We start from the raw sequence: 18,187 nt of genomic DNA, 5'->3' as shown, positions 1-18,187 counted from the left end.
CCCCACCGCGGCCGGTACAGAATGGGAGACCGCAGCAGACAGGGATTGAGATTCCCCCTGTGCAGCAGAGGAAACTCGACTCCTAACATTACCCCCCCCCACCTAGGGCCCCCCCCCCCCTGGGCCTCGCTACGCTCGAAGGCAGCAATGAGCTGCGGAGCCCGAATGTGCTCAGCAGGCTCCCAGGACCTGTCCTCAGGACCATAACCCTTCCAGTCCACCCAAAAAAAATTTTTGCCACGTACCACCTTGCACCCCAAAATAGCATTCACCTCATAATCGTCCGAAGACGAACCCGATGTCCCAGCAGATGACTCGGAAAACCGGGACATGTACACGGGTTTCAGGAGGGACACATGAAAGGTGTCGGTGATACCCAGGCGTGGCGGAAGAGCCAAGCGATAAACCACAGGATTAACCTGTTCGAGCACTTTGAAGGGACCCAAGTAGCGAGGAGCAAACTTAGTGGACTCAACTCGCAGCCTGATGTTACGGGCGGAGAGCCACACCAAGTCGCTAGGAGCAAAGGTCGGAGCGGGGCGCCGATGAGCATCGGCAGAGGACCTCATTCTCTCCTTAGAGGCCCGAATGGCATCCTGAGTGCGGTCCCAAATGTCCCGTGCCTCCACTGCCCAGTCTGCCACCCTGGAGTCAGCAGAGGACACGGGCATAGGCACAGGAACCCGCGGATGCTGGCCGTAATTAAGGAGGAAAGGAGTCTGACCGGTGGAGTCGGCTACAGCGTTATTAAGGGTGAACTCTGTCCATGGTAATAAAGATGCCCAGTCATCCTGCCTGGCAGAAACAAAATGTCGTAGATATGTGACCAGAGTCTGATTGGCCCTCTCTACCAACCCATTCGTCTCGGGATGATATGCGGAAGAGAGTTTTAACTCAATGCTGAGAAGACGACAAAGCTCTCTCCAGAACCGAGACGCAAACTGGGGACCCCGGTCACTGACAATTTTGTCTGGCATGCCATGTAGGCGGAAGATGTGTCTTATGAACAACGCTGCCAAGGCCCGTGCAGAAGGTAACTGTGGGAGCGGCACCAAATGCACCATTTTCGAGAAATGATCGGTAATAACCCAAATGATGGTACAGCCGCGAGACTTGGGCAAACCCACTACAAAGTCCATCCCGACCATCTCCCAGGGCCTGTCTGCCACCGGCAAGGGATAGAGTAACCCAGACGGCCGTTGTCGAGGAGACTTATTTTTGGCGCATGAGACAGAACGTAATCTCTGACATCTCGGAGCATATGCGGCCACCAGTACGTCCTCGCCAGCAGCTCAGATGTCCTTTTTGTCCCAAAGTGTCCACCCACCCTGGAGGAATGAGCCCAAGAGAGAACCTCCGGTCGCAAATTTATGGGCACAAAAGTCTTGCCCGGAGGCACAGACTGAAGCGACACCAGAGCCAGGGTTCTCAAGCTCTCTGAAGGAACAATAAGCCGAGGCTCTCCTTCCTCCTCCTCAGATGACACAACAGAGCGAGAAAGAGCATCAGCTCGAATGTTCTTCTCCCCAGCGAGATAATGGAGGGTGAAGTGGAATCGGGAGAAGAATAAGGACCATCTGGCCTGGCGAGAATTTAGCCGCTGGGCTGTTTGCAAATATAGCAAATTTTTGTGGTCTGTAAAAACTTGAAAGGGAAAACGAGCCCCCTCCAAGAGATGTCTCCACTCTGAGAAAGCCAATTTCATCGCTAGCAACTCCCTGTCCCCGATGGAATAATTCCTCTCTGCTGGTGTGAAGGTCTTGGAGAAGAAGAAGCACGGATGCTTCCGACCTTGAGCATCCTTTTGGAAGAGGACTGCTCCAGCACCAACGGAAGAGGCATCCACCTCCATTATAAACGGCTTGTCGACATCGGGACGATGTAGGATGGGAGCGCTAGCAAAATGAGATTTAGTAGAAGAAAAGGCCCTGGAGACCTCTTCAGACCACACTTTGGGATTTGCTCCCTTCTTGGTGAGGGCTACCAAGGGAGCTACCAAAGTTGAGAAATGGGGAATGAACTGGCGGTAATAATTAATGAACCCCATAAAGCGCTGCACCGCTTTAAGTGAATGGGGTTCTTGCCAGTCCATCACAGCCTGTAGTTTGGCAGGATCCATAGCCAATCCCTGGGCAGAGATGATATAGCCCAGGAAAGGTAAAGACTCCTGCTCAAACACACACTTCTCCAACTTTGCGTAAAGAGAGTTTGCCCGTAAGAGGTCGAAGACTCTGCCAACATCTCTCCGGTGGGAGTCAATATCTGGAGAGAAGATGAGAATATCATCCAGATAGACTACGACCGAGGTGGAAAGCATATCCCGGAAGATGTCGTTGACAAAGTCTTGGAAAACGGCTGGGGCATTACAGAGCCCGAAGGGCATCACCAGATACTCATAGTGCCCATCTCTGGTGTTAAACGCTGTCTTCCATTCGTCCCACTCACGGATGCGAATCAGGTTATATGCTCCCCGCAGGTCTAATTTGGTAAATACCTTAGCTCCCCGTAGCCTATCAAAAAGCTCAGAAATCAGGGGCAGCGGGTACTTATTCTTAACGGTGATGGCGTTAAGACCCCTGTAGTCTATGCACGGACGCAACTCTCCATTCTTCTTCTGTACGAAGAAGAACCCTGCCCCTGCTGGTGACACTGACTTCCTAATAAACCCTCTTGCCAAATTCTCCTGGATGTATTGGGACATAGCCTCCGTTTCCGGGAGAGAGAGGGGATAGACACGTCCCCGAGGAGGTTCTGCTCCAGGCAAGAGATCTATAGGACAGTCATAGGGACGGTGAGGCGGAAGGATCTCCGCGGCCTTTTTGGAGAAGACGTCTGCATAGGACCAATAGTATTTGGGGAGAGTAGAGAGATCTGCGGGTATCTCAGTGGTGGAAACCTGAACGCACTCTTTCACACATCTGCCCTTGCAGGATTCACTCCAACCAAATATCCTCCCAGAGGTCCACTCAATATGTGGGGAGTGGAAACGGAGCCAGGGTATTCCCAGCAGAATCTCATCCATTCCCTCGGGAAGGACAAGAAGGGAAATAATCTCCTGGTGGGATGGGGACATGGCTAACGTGAAAGGGAGAGTCTGATGTGTGATCTGTAACGGAAGTGTCGACCCATTCACCACTCTAACGGTGACTGGTTTGGCAAGCATAACCAGAGGTATTGCGTGGCGCAGAGCAAAAGCAGAAGACATAAAATTTCCCTCTGCTCCTGAATCCACACAAAGCTCTACTGTAAGAGTGGATGTGCCTAACAGGATTGTCCCTTTAAAGGACAATTTGGAGGAAAATGCCGCTGTGTCCAGTGAACCTCCTCCAATGGTCACTAGACGCGATCGTTTTCCCGACCGCCGTGGACATTTATTAGCGTAATGTCCCGGTTGCTGGCAATTCTTACACACCACAGGTACTCGAGCGGTCTGAGACCTAGGTCCCGCTCGAGAAACCTCCATGGCCTCATGTGAGTCGGACGCCATAACAGGAGATTCTAGCGGTTTGGCAAAGGTGGGAGCCAGCCGAAACCTCTGCCTACACTGGGTCCGCTCCAACCTCCGCTCGTTAAAACGGAGATCGATGCGGGTAGCTATAGTAATAAGCTCCTCCAGTGTGGCGGGAATCTCCCTGGTGGCCAAGGCGTCCTTTACATGATCTGCTAGTCCTTTCCAGAACACCGGAATAAGGACTTTATCCGGCCATTCCAGCTCAGAAGCTAGAGTCCGGAATAGGATGGCGAACTGGCTGACCATGGACGAAGCCTGAGTAATTGCCAATTGGAGCGCGGTATCGTGGGTGACACGGGGTCCCAAAAAGACCTGCCTCAGAGCGTCCAGGAAGATAGGAGCACTCTGTACCACACGATCACCACGTTCCCAAAGCGGCGTTGCCCACGCCAACGCCCTGCCCGACAAAAGAGATAAAATGAATCCCACTTTCGCCCGTTCCGTAGGAAAACGTGCAGCCAGCAGCTCGAGATGTATGGAGCACTGGCTCACGAATCCCCGACATAGCTTACTGTCACCAGCAAGCTTGTCTGGAAGCGGGAGACGGGATAAGGTCGGAGCAGGGGTGGCAGCGGACAAACTGGCTGCAGCTGCACTTGCAGCCTGAACAGCGACAGCAGTAACGTCCACAGCTGAGGTTGCACGCTCTAGAGCCGCCAACCTACCCTCCAACTGCTGGATGTACCACTGTAGACGCTGACCGTCCGCCATTTACTAGCCAGACCCTGGCGCTAGTATTATGTTAGGGCTAGCGGAACGCACCGAGTAGAAATAGACATTTATTATAAACTAGCTGAAGAGCCCGGCGTTGCCTGGGCATAGTAAATATCTGTGGTTAGTTATAGCACGTCACTTCTCTTATTTTCCCATCACGCCTCTCATTTTCCCAATCACATATTTAATTTTCCCCCTCACATCTCTCATTTTCTCCCTCACTCCTCTCATTCCCACCTAACACTTGTCATTTCGACCTCACATCTGTCATTTTCCGATCACTACACTATTTTCCCTCACTCCTCTCATTTTGCACTCACACCTTTTCATTTTCACCTCACACCTCTCATTTTCACCTCAGTATATATATGTTTGTCATCTCCCTTATATATAGTATACACCTGTATGTCATCTCCTGTATATAGTATATACCTGTATGTCATCTCCCCTGTATATAGTATATACCTGCTGTGTGTCATCTCCCCTGTATATAGTATATACCTGTATGTCATCTCCTCCTATATATAGTATATACCTGTATGTCATCTCCTCCTATATATAGTATATACCTGTATGTCATCTCCTCCTATATATAGTATATACCTGTATGTCATCTCCTTCTATATATAGTATATACCTGTATGTCATCTCCTCCTGTTTATAGTATATACCTGTGTGTCATCTCCCCTGTATATAGTATATATCTGTGTGTCATCTCCTCCTGTATATAGTATACACCTGTATGTCATCTTCTATATATAGCATATACCTGTATGTCATCTCCTCCTGTATATAGTATATACCTGTAGGTAATCTGCTCCTGTATATAGTATATACCTGTGTCATCTCCTTCTGTATATAGTATATACCTGTATGTCATCTCCTCCTGTATATAGTATGTACCTGTATGTCATCTCCTCCTCTATATAGTATATACCTGTGTGTCATCTCTCCTGTATATAGTATATATCTGTGTGTCATCTCCCCTGTATATAGTATATACCTGTGTGATCTCCTGTATTAGACCTCGTTCACACGTTATTTGCTCAGTATTTTTACATCAGTATTTGTAAGATAAATTGGCAGCCTGATCCCCAGCCAACAGGAAGCCCTCCCCCCTGGCAGTATATATTAGCTCACACATACTGATAATAGACAGGTCATGTGACTGACAGCTGCCGTATTTCCTATATGGTACATTTGTTGCTCTTGTAGTTTGTCTGCTTATTAATCAGATTTTTATTTTTGAAGGCTAATACCAGACCTGTGTGTGTTTTAGGGCGAGTTTCGTTTGTCAAGTTGTGTGTGTTGAGTTGTGTGTGGCGACATGCATGTAGCGACTTTTGTGAGATGAGTTTTGTGTGGCAACATGCGTGTAGCAACTTTTTGTGTGTCGAGTTGCATGTGACAGGTTAGTGTAGCAAGTTGTGTGCAGCAAGTTTTGCGCATGGCGAGTTTTGCGCGTGGTGAGTTTTATGTCTGGTGCATTTTGAGTATGTGCAAGTTTTGTGTGAGGCAACTTTTGCATGTGTTGCAAATTTTGTGCATGTGGCAATTTTTCCGTTGTGTGCAAGTTTTGCGTGTGGCGAGTTTTCCATGAGGTGAGTTTTGCACTTGTGGCGAGTTTTGCGTGAGCCTAGTTTTTGCATGTGGCGAGTTTTGCGCGTGGTGAGTTTTGAGCGGCGACTTTTGTGTTTTGACTTTTATGTGGCGAGGTTGGTGTATGTGTGGTGAAATGTGTGCTGAGGGTGGTATATGTGTTCAAGCACGTGGTAGTGTGTGGCGCATTTTGTGTGTGTGTTCATATCCCCGTGTGTGGTGAGTATCTCATGTCGGGGCCCCACCTTAGCAACTGTACGGTATATACTCTTTGGCGCCATCGCTCTCACTCTTTAAGTCCCCCTTGTTCACATCTGGCAGCTGTCAATTTGCCTCCTACACTTTTCCTTTCACTTTTCCCCATTATGTAGATAGGGGAAAAATAGTTTGGTGAATTGGAAAGCGCGGAGTTAAAATTTCACCTCACAACATAGCCTATGACGCTCTCAGGGTCCAGACGTGTGACGGTGCAAAATTTTGTGGCTGTAGCTGCGACGCCTCCAACACTTTTCCTTTCACTTTTTCCCCATTATGTAGATAGGGGAAAAATGGTTTGGTGAATTGGAAAGCGTGGGGTTAAAATTTCACCTCACAACATAGCCTATGACGCTCTCAGGGTCCAGACGTGTGACTGTGCAAAATTTTGTTTCTGTAGCTGCGACGCCTCCAACACTTTTCCTTTAACTTTTTTCCCAATTATGTAGATAGGGGCAAAATTGTTTGGTGAATTGGAAAGCGCGGGGTTAAAATTTCACCTCACAACGTAGCCTATGACGCTCTCAGGGTCCAGACAAGTGACTGTGCAAAATTTTGTTGCTGTTGCTGCGACGGTGCAGATGCCAATCCCGGACATACACACATACACACACACACATTCAGCTTTATATATTAGATGGTGCGATCGCAGCCCGTGGTCCACCGTGCAGGAAGAACCTGCCGCTAGTAAGACGGACTATATGGCTGTACTAAAAGTATACATGCACGGGTTAACTTCACCCTGCGTGAAGGAAGCGATCCTGTTGAGTCACAGGACCGCGGTACCGCACATAGAGCGCGAACAAGAAGTCAGCGAACACAACCCCAACACAGGATTGAAGTCCGATTAGACCACTTGCTGGCACAACACCACAACTGGGTGTGTAAGGAAACTATTAAAATAGTATGTAAAGGCACGAGAGTGCATGCAGTGCCGCACTGACGAACGCCACTAACCACCCAGGCTTGGGTAAGGAAAGCGCAGAGGAAGCGCACGGCGCCGTACAGGCGGTCACAGCAACTAGACGCTGTTATGTGTGTAACGTGCTGTTGGATAAGTCGGGCGCTAGATAGCAAACATACACCTTCCGCGAACAGTCATCCAATAGGGAGGGTATTTTAAAGAGCGACTTTCACACACAACACACACACATATTATCAAGACAATACTAGCGCATGGCCGTGCGGTCATGCGCAGTTTATATAGTTGCAGCACAGGAAGCTGCTACTGAAGTTTTGCCCTTTCAGGACCTTCCTGGAGGACCAATGGAATGTGCTGCAGTACCTGATCATGTGACCCTCGATCTCCAACGGGAGATCTTGCCCTGGGCATGCTCAGTGTGTGCAAATAAGGACTTAGTCCCAGAGAAGCCCGCTCGCCGCAGATCAGTGCAGGGTACAACAGGAGAGCCAGAAAAGGCAACAGTAACCCTTTGCACAGGATCAGTCCCAGCAAGACGCTGTGAGCGATGCCTCCACTGAGCAGGCCCCACTACGGCCGGTACAGAATGGGAGACCGCAGCAGACAGGGATCGAGATTCCCCCTGTGCAGCAGAGGAAACTCGACTCCTAACAGTCAGAGAGCTGGATGGGTCTGACTAACCTCACACACCTCCCACCTTTGGAGTGGTTACAAGTATATAATGTGACCATTGTGTGCTCACATGGTCTGTCTCTTTCTGCTTGGAAGGTCTATATGTTGGAAGGTCCCAGGTGGGGATGGACTTCCTGAAGAGCACACCTTGAGGCCTTGGACGTGGAGGCTTGTGTGTTGGATGGTCCAAGGTGGGGACGGACATCCTGAAGAGCACATGGAGAGGCCATGTACGCAGAGTCTGTGATGGCACTGCCTTTGGGGAGCTACTGTTCCTTCTCTGGGTCTGGACTTTCGTGAGTGTCCTGGTCACAAGCACGGTGATCCCAGTAAGACAGCTTCCCCAGGAGACAGGACTGACAGGAAGTCAGTGTGTGGAGCAAGAGCTCCAGGAAGGTAACTCTAGCAAGTGGGTTATATCAGCAGAGAAGTATCTGCTATTGGAACTGACTGATGTGTGCCTGACAGGCAGGTCTGTGGTTGTTATGTTCCGTTGATTCGTATAATGAACTGTATGAACGTAACCGCAGCTGAAATAGATTATATGTCGGTCCTGTGATGTTCAAATGCCCTACCATGGTTTATGGAGTTATAATAAGCCAGGCATGGACCTTTGTTAAAGAAAATACGGTCTTGCTGTGTGTTATATCGCTGCCAAGGGAGTATTTCCCAATCCACTAGTGATCGCAGCATCACAGTACGGAGCAGAGCCGTGTGTGGCGCCTTTGAAAAACAAATGCCCTAAATGGCCCCTTAACAATTTCCGATCTACAGGTTTGGGAGCATTTGGGCAGCAGTGACTATAACATGATAAGTTTCAATGTAATTTTCAATCAAACATTCAAAAGAGGAAATGCCATAACCTGGAACTTTAGGAAAGCCGATTTCAACAAATTAAGGGAAAAGCTTAATCGTATACCCTGGGATCATCTCATGGTAACTGGGGATACCAAACATAAATGGGGCATTTTTAAGGAAATATTACTAGAATCTTGCAGAAAATATCTACCCTCAGGAAATAAAATGACAAGGAATAAAAAGAAACATTTATGGATAAATAAGACAGTACAAAGTTTAATAAGACTAAAACAAAAGGCGTTCTAAATCTTTAAAGCCGAGAATACCGAAATAGCATTTCAGGAGTATAACTAAATACTGTTAATAAGACATGTAAAAAGGAAATCAAGCTAGCAAAGTTATCTACAGAGAAACAAAAAGCCAACGATATTAAAATAAATCCCAAACATTTTTATAAAATCATCAATCCCAAAAAGAAAAAAATAGATGGTATCGTCCCATTAAAGGACAACAATAACAAGATAATTATAGAGGACAAAGAAAAGGTTGAGATATTAAACAGGCACTTTTCATCCATGTTCACCAATGAACTGTCTGTTACAGGGATCATTCAACAAGGCAAAAATCAAAATTCACCAACTGATATAACTAGTTTAACACAAAAAAAGTACATCTGCATCTGAGCATTTTAAAGGGAACCTGTCACCCCGAAAATCGCGGGTGAGGTAATCCCACCGGCATCAGGGGCTTATCTGCAGCATTCTGTAATGCTGTAGATAAGCCCCCGATGTTACCTGAAAAAGGAGAAAAAGACGTTATATCATACTCACCCAGGGGCGGTCCCGCTGCTGGTCAGGTCGGATGGGCGTCTCCGGTCCGCTGCGGCGCCTCCTATCTTCTTTCCATGACGTCCTCTTCTGATCTTCAGCCACGGCTCCGGCGCAGGCGTACTTTGCTCTGCCCTGTTGAGGGCAGAGGATAGTACTGCAGTGCGCAGGCGCCGGAAAGGTCAGAGGCCCGGAACCTGCGCACTGCAGTACTTTGCCTGCCCTCAACAGGGCAGAGCAAAGTACGCCTGCGCTGGAGCCGTGGCTGAAGATCAGAAGAGGACGTCATGGAAAGAAGATAGGAGGTGCCGCAGCGGACCGGAGACGCCCATCTGACCTGACCAGCAGCGGGACCGCCCCTGGGTGAGTATAATATAACGTCTTTTTCTCCTTTTTCAGGTAACATCGGGGGCTTATCTACAGCATTACAGAATGCTGTAGATAAGCCCCTGATGCCGGTGGGATTACCTCACCCGCGATTTTCGGGGTGACAGGTTCCCTTTAAACATTGACAAATCCTCGGGTACAGATGACATTCATTCACAGATACTGAGGGAATTAAGCTCAATAATTGACAGACTGCTGTATCTCATCTTATTAGACTCTCTTGCAACAGGTGTGATGCCACAGGCTTGGAGGATGGCTGACATGGTGTCAATATTTAAGAAAGGTAAGAAGATGGATCCAGGCAATTACCGTCCGGTAAGCCTGACATCAGTAGTATGCAAAATTTTGGAGGGCATTATAAGAGATGACCTGCAGAAATATATTGCAGAGAATAATATAATAACTGACAACTAGCATGGATTCATGAAGAATAAGTCGTGTCTAACTAACATGTTGGGTTTCTATGAGGAGGTGAGTGCAAATCTGGATGTTGGTAATGCGGCTGATGTGATTTATCTGGACTTTGCAAAGGCATTTGATACAGTTCCACATAGCAGCCTTAGGCTGCCGTCACACTAGCAGTATTTGGTCAGTATTTTACATCAGTATTTGTAAGCCAAAACCAGGAGTGGGTGATAAATGCAGAAGTTGTGCATATGTTTCTATTATACTTTTCCTCTAATAGTTCCACTCCTGGTTTTGGCTTACAAATACTGAAGTAAAATGGTGACCAAATACTGCTAGTGTGACGGCAGCCTTATACTGAAGCTACAGAAGCAAGGACTGGGGGAAACTATATGCAGATGGGTAAGGAATTGGCTAAATGAGAGGAAACAAAGAGTTGTCATAAATGGTACGTTCTCTAAATGAGATATAGTCAGCAGTGGGGACCGCAGGGATGTGTACTGGGAGCAGTGTGGACCTCAGGGATCTGTCCCGGGAGTAGTGGGGACCGCGTGGATCTGTATCGGGAGCAGTGGGGACCACAGGGATCTGTGCTAGGACCGATTCTTTTTAACCTCTTTATTAATGACCTTGTGGATGGGATTGAGAGTAAAGTGTCAGTCTTTGCTGACGACACCAAACTATGTAGGATATTAAAAGCTGACCTTGACATTAAAATATTGCAACACGATCTGCATAAGATGACTGAATGGGCAAACACTTGGCAAATAAGATTTATTGTAGATAACTGTAAAGTAATGCACCTAGGAAAGAGTAATCCGATTGCTGCATATACATTAAATGGCAGTATACTCGGGACTACAGAACAGGAGAAGGACTTGTTTATTCTGGTTACAAGTAAGCTGAGCAGCAGTCCTCAATGTTAGGCAGCAGCCGCAAATGCAAACAAGATTCTGACCTCGGACCGTGACCTAATTTCGCCTTTGTCTTCCCCCTTTCGTTGGTTACATGCTTTCTTGGCCGCTGACCCTGGAACGTTTGACTACCCTGTCCCACGATTTGTCTGTGAGTAGTGACTAGAGTCACTTTACATTTGGCCTATACTTTTTTCCCCCACCAATGGATTACATTTGTACACTCTGTGATCAGGTGGAAATCTGACCCAAATGGTTCAGGATCTGGCAAGGGAGCACCAGAAGCTAGAATCTTCACAGTCCCTGGTCGAGGGTCAGTTTTCTATGTACTATGGGTGCTTCCCAAAGCACAGCGCTACCGACTGTAGTTATTCTGTACCTTCTGATGTGCAGTTGATCTCTCCTAAACGAGTCGTGGCACTTCCTGATACTTTTCTGGAAAGAAAGTCTAATTAAGGGTATTCAGGGAGACCTGTATACTATTTTTTTAACTTACGATCTCAGCTTTTTGGGGATGAATCCCAGCAGGTAGAAATAATCATGTCCCTGGGGGCCTTCAGACTTGGACATTTTCTTTGTCTCCCACAAGCCCCAGAACGGTCTTCTGTTGATGCCTTTTTTGAGGCCATAGGGATGATCTATGTTTAACTGATACATTTGCAAACATCATGAACCTGACACAGTGGGGCCACGCCGCTGAGGACTCTTAGTTTCATGTTCCAGCAATAATCCACTGAAGTGCTGTGGAATGATGCAGATCACAGGTGCTCCTTCCGCAGAGGCTTCTCAGTTACTCTCAAGGAAGCTCTGGATCTGCATACTCCACCTTGTTCCTTGGGGGAGGCCATGACTCAGGCCATTCAAATGGATTGAAGAATTCAGGAGAGACTTGATGAGCCACAGGGGGTTTCAGAGGTTGAAGCTTCCAGCTCTCGGGCCAGTGAGAAAAGACGTCAGTCAGTACGATCTCGGACCCGACCTCTATTGTGCAATGTACAGTATTTAGTGTGGAAAATAGATCTGCAAAACGGTTTAGCTTATTTTGCGATATTAAAAAAGTTATAGCATCATATAGGGAGCGATCTCCAGCATGTGCTCGGTGCTTGCTTAGCTTTGGATTAACTTGCCCAATAGATGATCATTTTTGGGCAGCATTTTAAAACACAGTCCTTAGTATTGTGACCCTTAGTAATCACCTCACAGTGATCAGAGATCTAATAGATGAATCTATAAATAAAGCAGAAAATGTGTGACTGCCTCACAGTCAGACTGTTCTAGTTGTCCATAGCAACCAATCAGAGCTCAGCTTTCACTTTACCTCAGCAGCTTCAATGCTGAAAGCTGAACTCAGGTTGCTATAGACGATCTGTGTTGAACGTCGAGGCAAGTGGATGCTAACAAAGTTATTCGTGAATTTTAAAAATGTAAAAAATTTGTGGAAGTGGATGAAAAAAGGGTTGAGATATTAGAAAGCGTGTCCACATCATTAAAACAAAAAAAGGATATTTTGAGGTAACCAACACGAGTGAACAGGATTCACAGTTTGTGAGCACGACAGCAAGAAAACGAAGAAATTATCGAGTCTTCCTGGATGTGGATGTCTTCCTGGAGCAGAACAATATTGTAACATACAATTATTAGGTTCTGTAGAAGGACGTAGATCTGGAGATTTATTATGATGGAATATAGGCTGAACTGGATGGACAAATGTCTTTTTTCGGCCTTACTAACTATGTTACTATGACCGCTTTGAGAAAATTTGGTTACTGCATTGTGAATTTTATCAGTGTTTTCAACAATTGTATCACTCGTAATATGCAAAACTTGTGATAAGAATGTAAAATTCTCACATCAAGGTGTAGGAATTAAAATTATCGTTGAGTGCTGCTGAAACGATGGTTATATCGATTCCTCGCCAATTGACAAGTTATTTGAAATCAACCATTCACATTGTGTTTGTTTTTCAACCTGTAGGTTTTGGACAAGAAGGCCTACATTTATTTTGCGGCTCGAATGATATTTGCCATGGCATGGCCACAAACACTCATTACGCTTGCCTTGAAAATATATATATAGCTGCATCTGCAGTGTACATTGCAGTGCATTTCAACGCAAGCAGGTGACGATAAATGAAGAATGAAGAAGTTGGAAAGGTTTCAACACTTTTACATTTTCTGGCTATGGAACATGGAAAAAAAGAGGTTTCTCATCATTATTTGGTGTGTCTACTCTAATCGGAAAACATTAGAAAAAAAGTAGTAGTCACTGCTATGGTTAAAAGTAGGTCGTTTCAAGCCTTTAGTTTGTGGAACCAAAAAAAAGGACGACACTGCTGAGGAATACAATGAATGGTATAAAACACAAGAATAAACGTGCATCATAAATGATAAAGGCAGCGCGGGTAAAGTGAAGAATATCGACACTGTCACTGAAATGTTTTTGAGATCAGAGGAAAACTGCGGAGTTCTTTATGAAAAGTATATTGAAGATGGGGACAGCAAAATGTTTCGTGGAATTTTAAATGGGAATTCATATGAAGATAAAGCTACAGTTGTGAAAAAGGAATGTGTCAACCACATAAAATGGGCATTGTTGAGGCCATGGCCAAGCAAACAGTTACGCCCAACGGTGGCACATGTGGATTTGTGGACCCAGTGTGTCACAGGGCTGTATATAACCTAGCTAAGTGATATTCACTAGAGTTCATGATGGTGGAGACAGACTGAGTTGCAGGTACCCGCCAAGTACCACTCCTGGGCAGAACCTGGTACTGCAGGGATCAGGTTCGCTGACACCGATTAAGGCTGTGTCTCTGTTCAGACTTGTAAATACTGGCACATCTACAGAATGGTTAATGACATGGATTTGGGCTCTGTTCAGACACGCCATTCTAGGATACTGGATCAGGGTTTGGCCGCACACTGACCGAGGGACAGTGTTCAGGCCCTGGCTGCTCACATCCTGGCACCTTATAGAAACCTGACACATACAATGACGCCGACATCCCCCCCCCCCCGATCTCTTCATAGCGTTACTCTATAATGTCCCAGCATTCTCAGCAGTGTCACCTCTCCAGTCAGCAGCTCAATCATCTTCTTGGTCGAGTTCTATGATCTTCTGTTCATTGATGTCCTCATGTATCAGGGGGTGAGGTGGAGGCCCTGTGATTGGGCTCAGGGGTCTTCCCCATCCCTCAGACACAGGGTCCTGACAGCGCTCACTAGAGGTCTTCTTCACTGCCATGTAATCCTGGTTATGGAGAGACACATGAATAAATCTCACTACAGACATTTCCAGAATCCTCACCTCTCCAGTTCTGTCCATCTGTTATTCCCATAGATAGGAATGATGTAATGTGACATCACCAGAATCTCTCACCTCTCCAGTAAGCCGGAAGAGGATCTCTAGGGTGAGGTGTAATATCCTCTCCGCCATCTTGTCTCTGTCCATATCCATCCTTCATGGGTCTAGTCAGAAGTAAGCAGAGATTAACACAGCAAACTTGCCGATTTCTGCATTTTCTCTCTCGTTCACTTGAAAAAAAAAGTATTAAAGAAACTTTGTAAATTATAAGTGTCAACATTGAATAATACAACTCGCGCTGTGGAAAACAGAACCTCATACAGCTACATCAAAAGAGAAAGGCAATGCTCGCTACTGAAGGCGTTAATGTCCCGTGCACCCGGTAGCAGGGAATCTCCACTTACCTCCACCTGCAGAACTGCACAGACACCACATATATGGCTGTTCTCTTGTGCACACAGGACCTGTGATGAGTAGAGTTGAGCGACCTTGACCTTTTTAGAGTCGAGCCGGGTTTCGCGAAACCCGACTATCTCAAAAGTCGGGTCGAGTGAAATCGGCCGATTATGACGTAAAGTCGGGATCGACCGAAACACGAAACCCAATGCAAGTCAATGGGGCAGCATAGTCGGCAGTGAGTGGGGGCCAGGAAAACACCTAGAGTGCCCATTTTAATGTCAAAACCATCCATTCTTCTTAATGAAGCTTGTCAAGCGTAATTTACCTTATAATAATTGGAAGGCATTTGAAATTGGGGGTCATTTGGCTAAAGTTGTGTGGGGTAGGGCTGGTTCAAGTAATTAGTGGGCCCAGGAAATCTGGACCACGTCACGGCAGTGGAGCAGGGAGAGGTAAGTATTTCAACTTTGCAAGTGCTGTGATCCTGAGCAAGCAGGGGGGGCCCACTTGTTGGCATTGGCACTGGCACAGGGCCCCTCAAAGTACAGCGGTGTGTTTGCACGGCGGGGGCGCCTCCCACCGGCAGCAACACTTTTGCGTACTATGAGAGGCCCTGTGCCAGTGACGTCGCCAACTAGTATTCCTCCCCCCACCTGATGAAGGAATCTGCACTTTCATCTGCACCTTCCTCTTTGTCCCCGTGTAAGGTGGTATGGTATGCGGGAAGAGCAACCTGACTTTCAGCAGGGTCACAATGTTGTTGTGTAGCATGCACGGGGAATGTTGCGTTATGGGTCAATGTACCAGCAGACTCATCTATCACTGGCTGGGCAATGGGCACGATGAAGTGGAAACACAGATATAGGCCCAAAGAATAAAGTGGGCTAAATGCAGTTCAAAATTGGTAACACAGGAATAACCAGGGGGCATTGCAGTGGAGGACAACTGGAATGAGAGGCTGACACAGAGAGTAGGGCCAAATCAGTAAGTAGTCGAAATGCAGTTCAAAATTGGCAACCGTAGTAAACAGGCGGCACAGCTTTGTTCAGTGGAGGAGAACAGCAAGGAGTGGCAGACACCGATAGTAGGCCCCAACCCAACTAGTAGGCCAAATGCAGTCTAACATTAACAACTACTTAACGAGAGCCTGAAAATGGAATTTCAGGACAGGAAACCAGGAGAACAGCAAGGAGTGGCAGACACCGATAGTAGGCCCCAAACCAACTAGTACGCCAAATGCAGTTGTTCCATTTAACCACAATTTAATGAGAGCCTGAAGATAGAAGCTCAGGAAAGGCAACCTGGGGAACACCTTGGAGTGTAACACACCATCTCTCTCCACCCCATACCCATTTTGTAGGCCTAATGCAGTGTACTTTTCTACAACCACTAAACGAGAGTCGGAAGACCGAAGCAATGGCAAGGAAACCTGGGGAACACCTTGGAGTGTAACACACCATCTCTCTCCACCCCATACCCAATTTGTAGGCCTAATGCAGTGTAGTTTCCAAGAACTACTAAACGAGAGCCGGAAGATCGAAGCTCAGGAAAGGCAACCTGGGGAACACCTTGGAGTGTAACACACCCTCTCTCTACACCCCATACCCAATTTGAAGGCCTAATGCAGTGTAGTTTCCAAGAACTACTAAACGAGAGCCGGAAGATCGAAGCTCAGGAAAGGCAACCTGGGGAACACCTTGGAGTGGAACACACCATCTCTCTCCACCCCATACCCAATTTGTAGGCCTAATGCAGTGTAGTTTCCAAGAACTACTAAACGAGAGCCGGAAGATCGAAGCTCAGGAAAGGCAACCTGGGGAACACCTTGGAGTGTAACACACCCTCTCTCTACACCCCATACCCAATTTGAAGGCCTAATGCAGTGTAGTTTCCAACAACTACTAAACGAGAGCCGGAAGATCGAAGCTCAGGAAAGGCAACCTGGGGAACACCTTGGAGTGTAACACACCCTCTCTCTACACCCCATACCCAATTTGAAGGCCTAATGCAGCGTAGTTTCCAACAACTACTAAACGAGAGCCGGAAGATCGAAGCTCAGGAAAGGCAACCTGGGGAACACCTTGGAGTGTAACAAACCCTCTCTCTACACCCCATACCCAATTTGTAGGCCTAATGCAGCGTAGTTTCCGACAACTACTAAACGAGAGCATGAAGATCGAAGCTCAGGAAAGGCAACCTGGGGAACACCTTGGAGTGTAACACACCCTCTCTCTACACCCCATACCCAATTTGAAGGCCTAATGCAGTGTAGTTTCCAAGAACTACTAAGCGAGAGCCGGAAGATCGCAGCTCAGGAAAGGCAACCTGGGGAACACCTTGGAGTGTAACACACCCTCTCTCTACACCCCATACCCAATTTGAAGGCCTAATGCAGCGTAGTTTCCAACAACTACTAAACGAGAGCCGGAAGATCGAAGCTCAGGAAAGGCAACATGGGGAACACCTTGGAGTGTAACAAACCCTCTCTCTACACCCCATACCCAATTTGTAGGCCTAATGCAGCGTAGTTTCCGACAACTACTAAACGAGAGCATGAAGATCGAAGCTCAGGAAAGGCAACCTGGGGAACACCTTGGAGTGTAACACACCCTCTCTCTACACCCCATACCCAATTTGAAGGCCTAATGCAGTGTAGTTTCCAAGAACTACTAAACGAGAGCCGGAAGATCGAAGCTCAGGAAAGGCAACCTGGGGAACACCTTGGAGTGTAACACACCCTCTCTCTACACCCCATACCCAATTTGAAGGCCTAATGCAGCGTAGTTTCCAACAACTACTAAACGAGAGCCGGAAGATCGAAGCTCAGGAAAGGCAACCTGGGGAACACCTTGGAGTGTAACACAACGTCTCTCTACACCACGGAAGGGCTGATTCTTAGGAAGGAAGGCTGTTGGAAATAAGCATTGCGCGTCCGAGGGTGATTATATTCTTATTAGGTATATACTCACCCTCGGACGCGCCCTGCTTCTTTATTTGGAATGAATGTTTATTTGCAATGTGGTGTTGACTTTCTCTATTATTTTGGTAATTAATGATTTTATTATTTTCATTGTTTTGCATCTTCTCGGCAATAATATAAAGAAGACGCGACAGGACAACACTCGGTGGATGCCATATGTGTGTTTTCAATTTAAAAAACCTTTCAGTTAACTACTTGCAGGAGAAAGTAATTGTAGCTGGTGGCCATTTTTAGTACTGTACCAGATTTTAGTTGTGTGTTTGTTTTTAATGTTAAAATGTCTGCATGTGATATCTCTCCAGTATTTTCTTTTTTATAAGCAAAATACTTATTTTTATATTTTCTGATGTTGGTTCCAGGGGTACACGGGCAGCAGTGCCCTGGTCAGTGTAGTAGTAGTTGAAAGAATGGACCGCAGACAGGCATCGAAGGCCTAAAATAAAAAAGTTGGGCTGGCTGTAGGCAATTTTAAATTGGTTCCAGGGGTACACGGGCAGCAGT

This window comes from Ranitomeya imitator, chromosome 2, assembly GCF_032444005.1.
Source record: "Ranitomeya imitator isolate aRanImi1 chromosome 2, aRanImi1.pri, whole genome shotgun sequence".
Taxonomy (NCBI): Eukaryota; Metazoa; Chordata; class Amphibia; order Anura; family Dendrobatidae; genus Ranitomeya; species Ranitomeya imitator.
Note: the sequence above shows the minus strand (reverse complement) of the source record.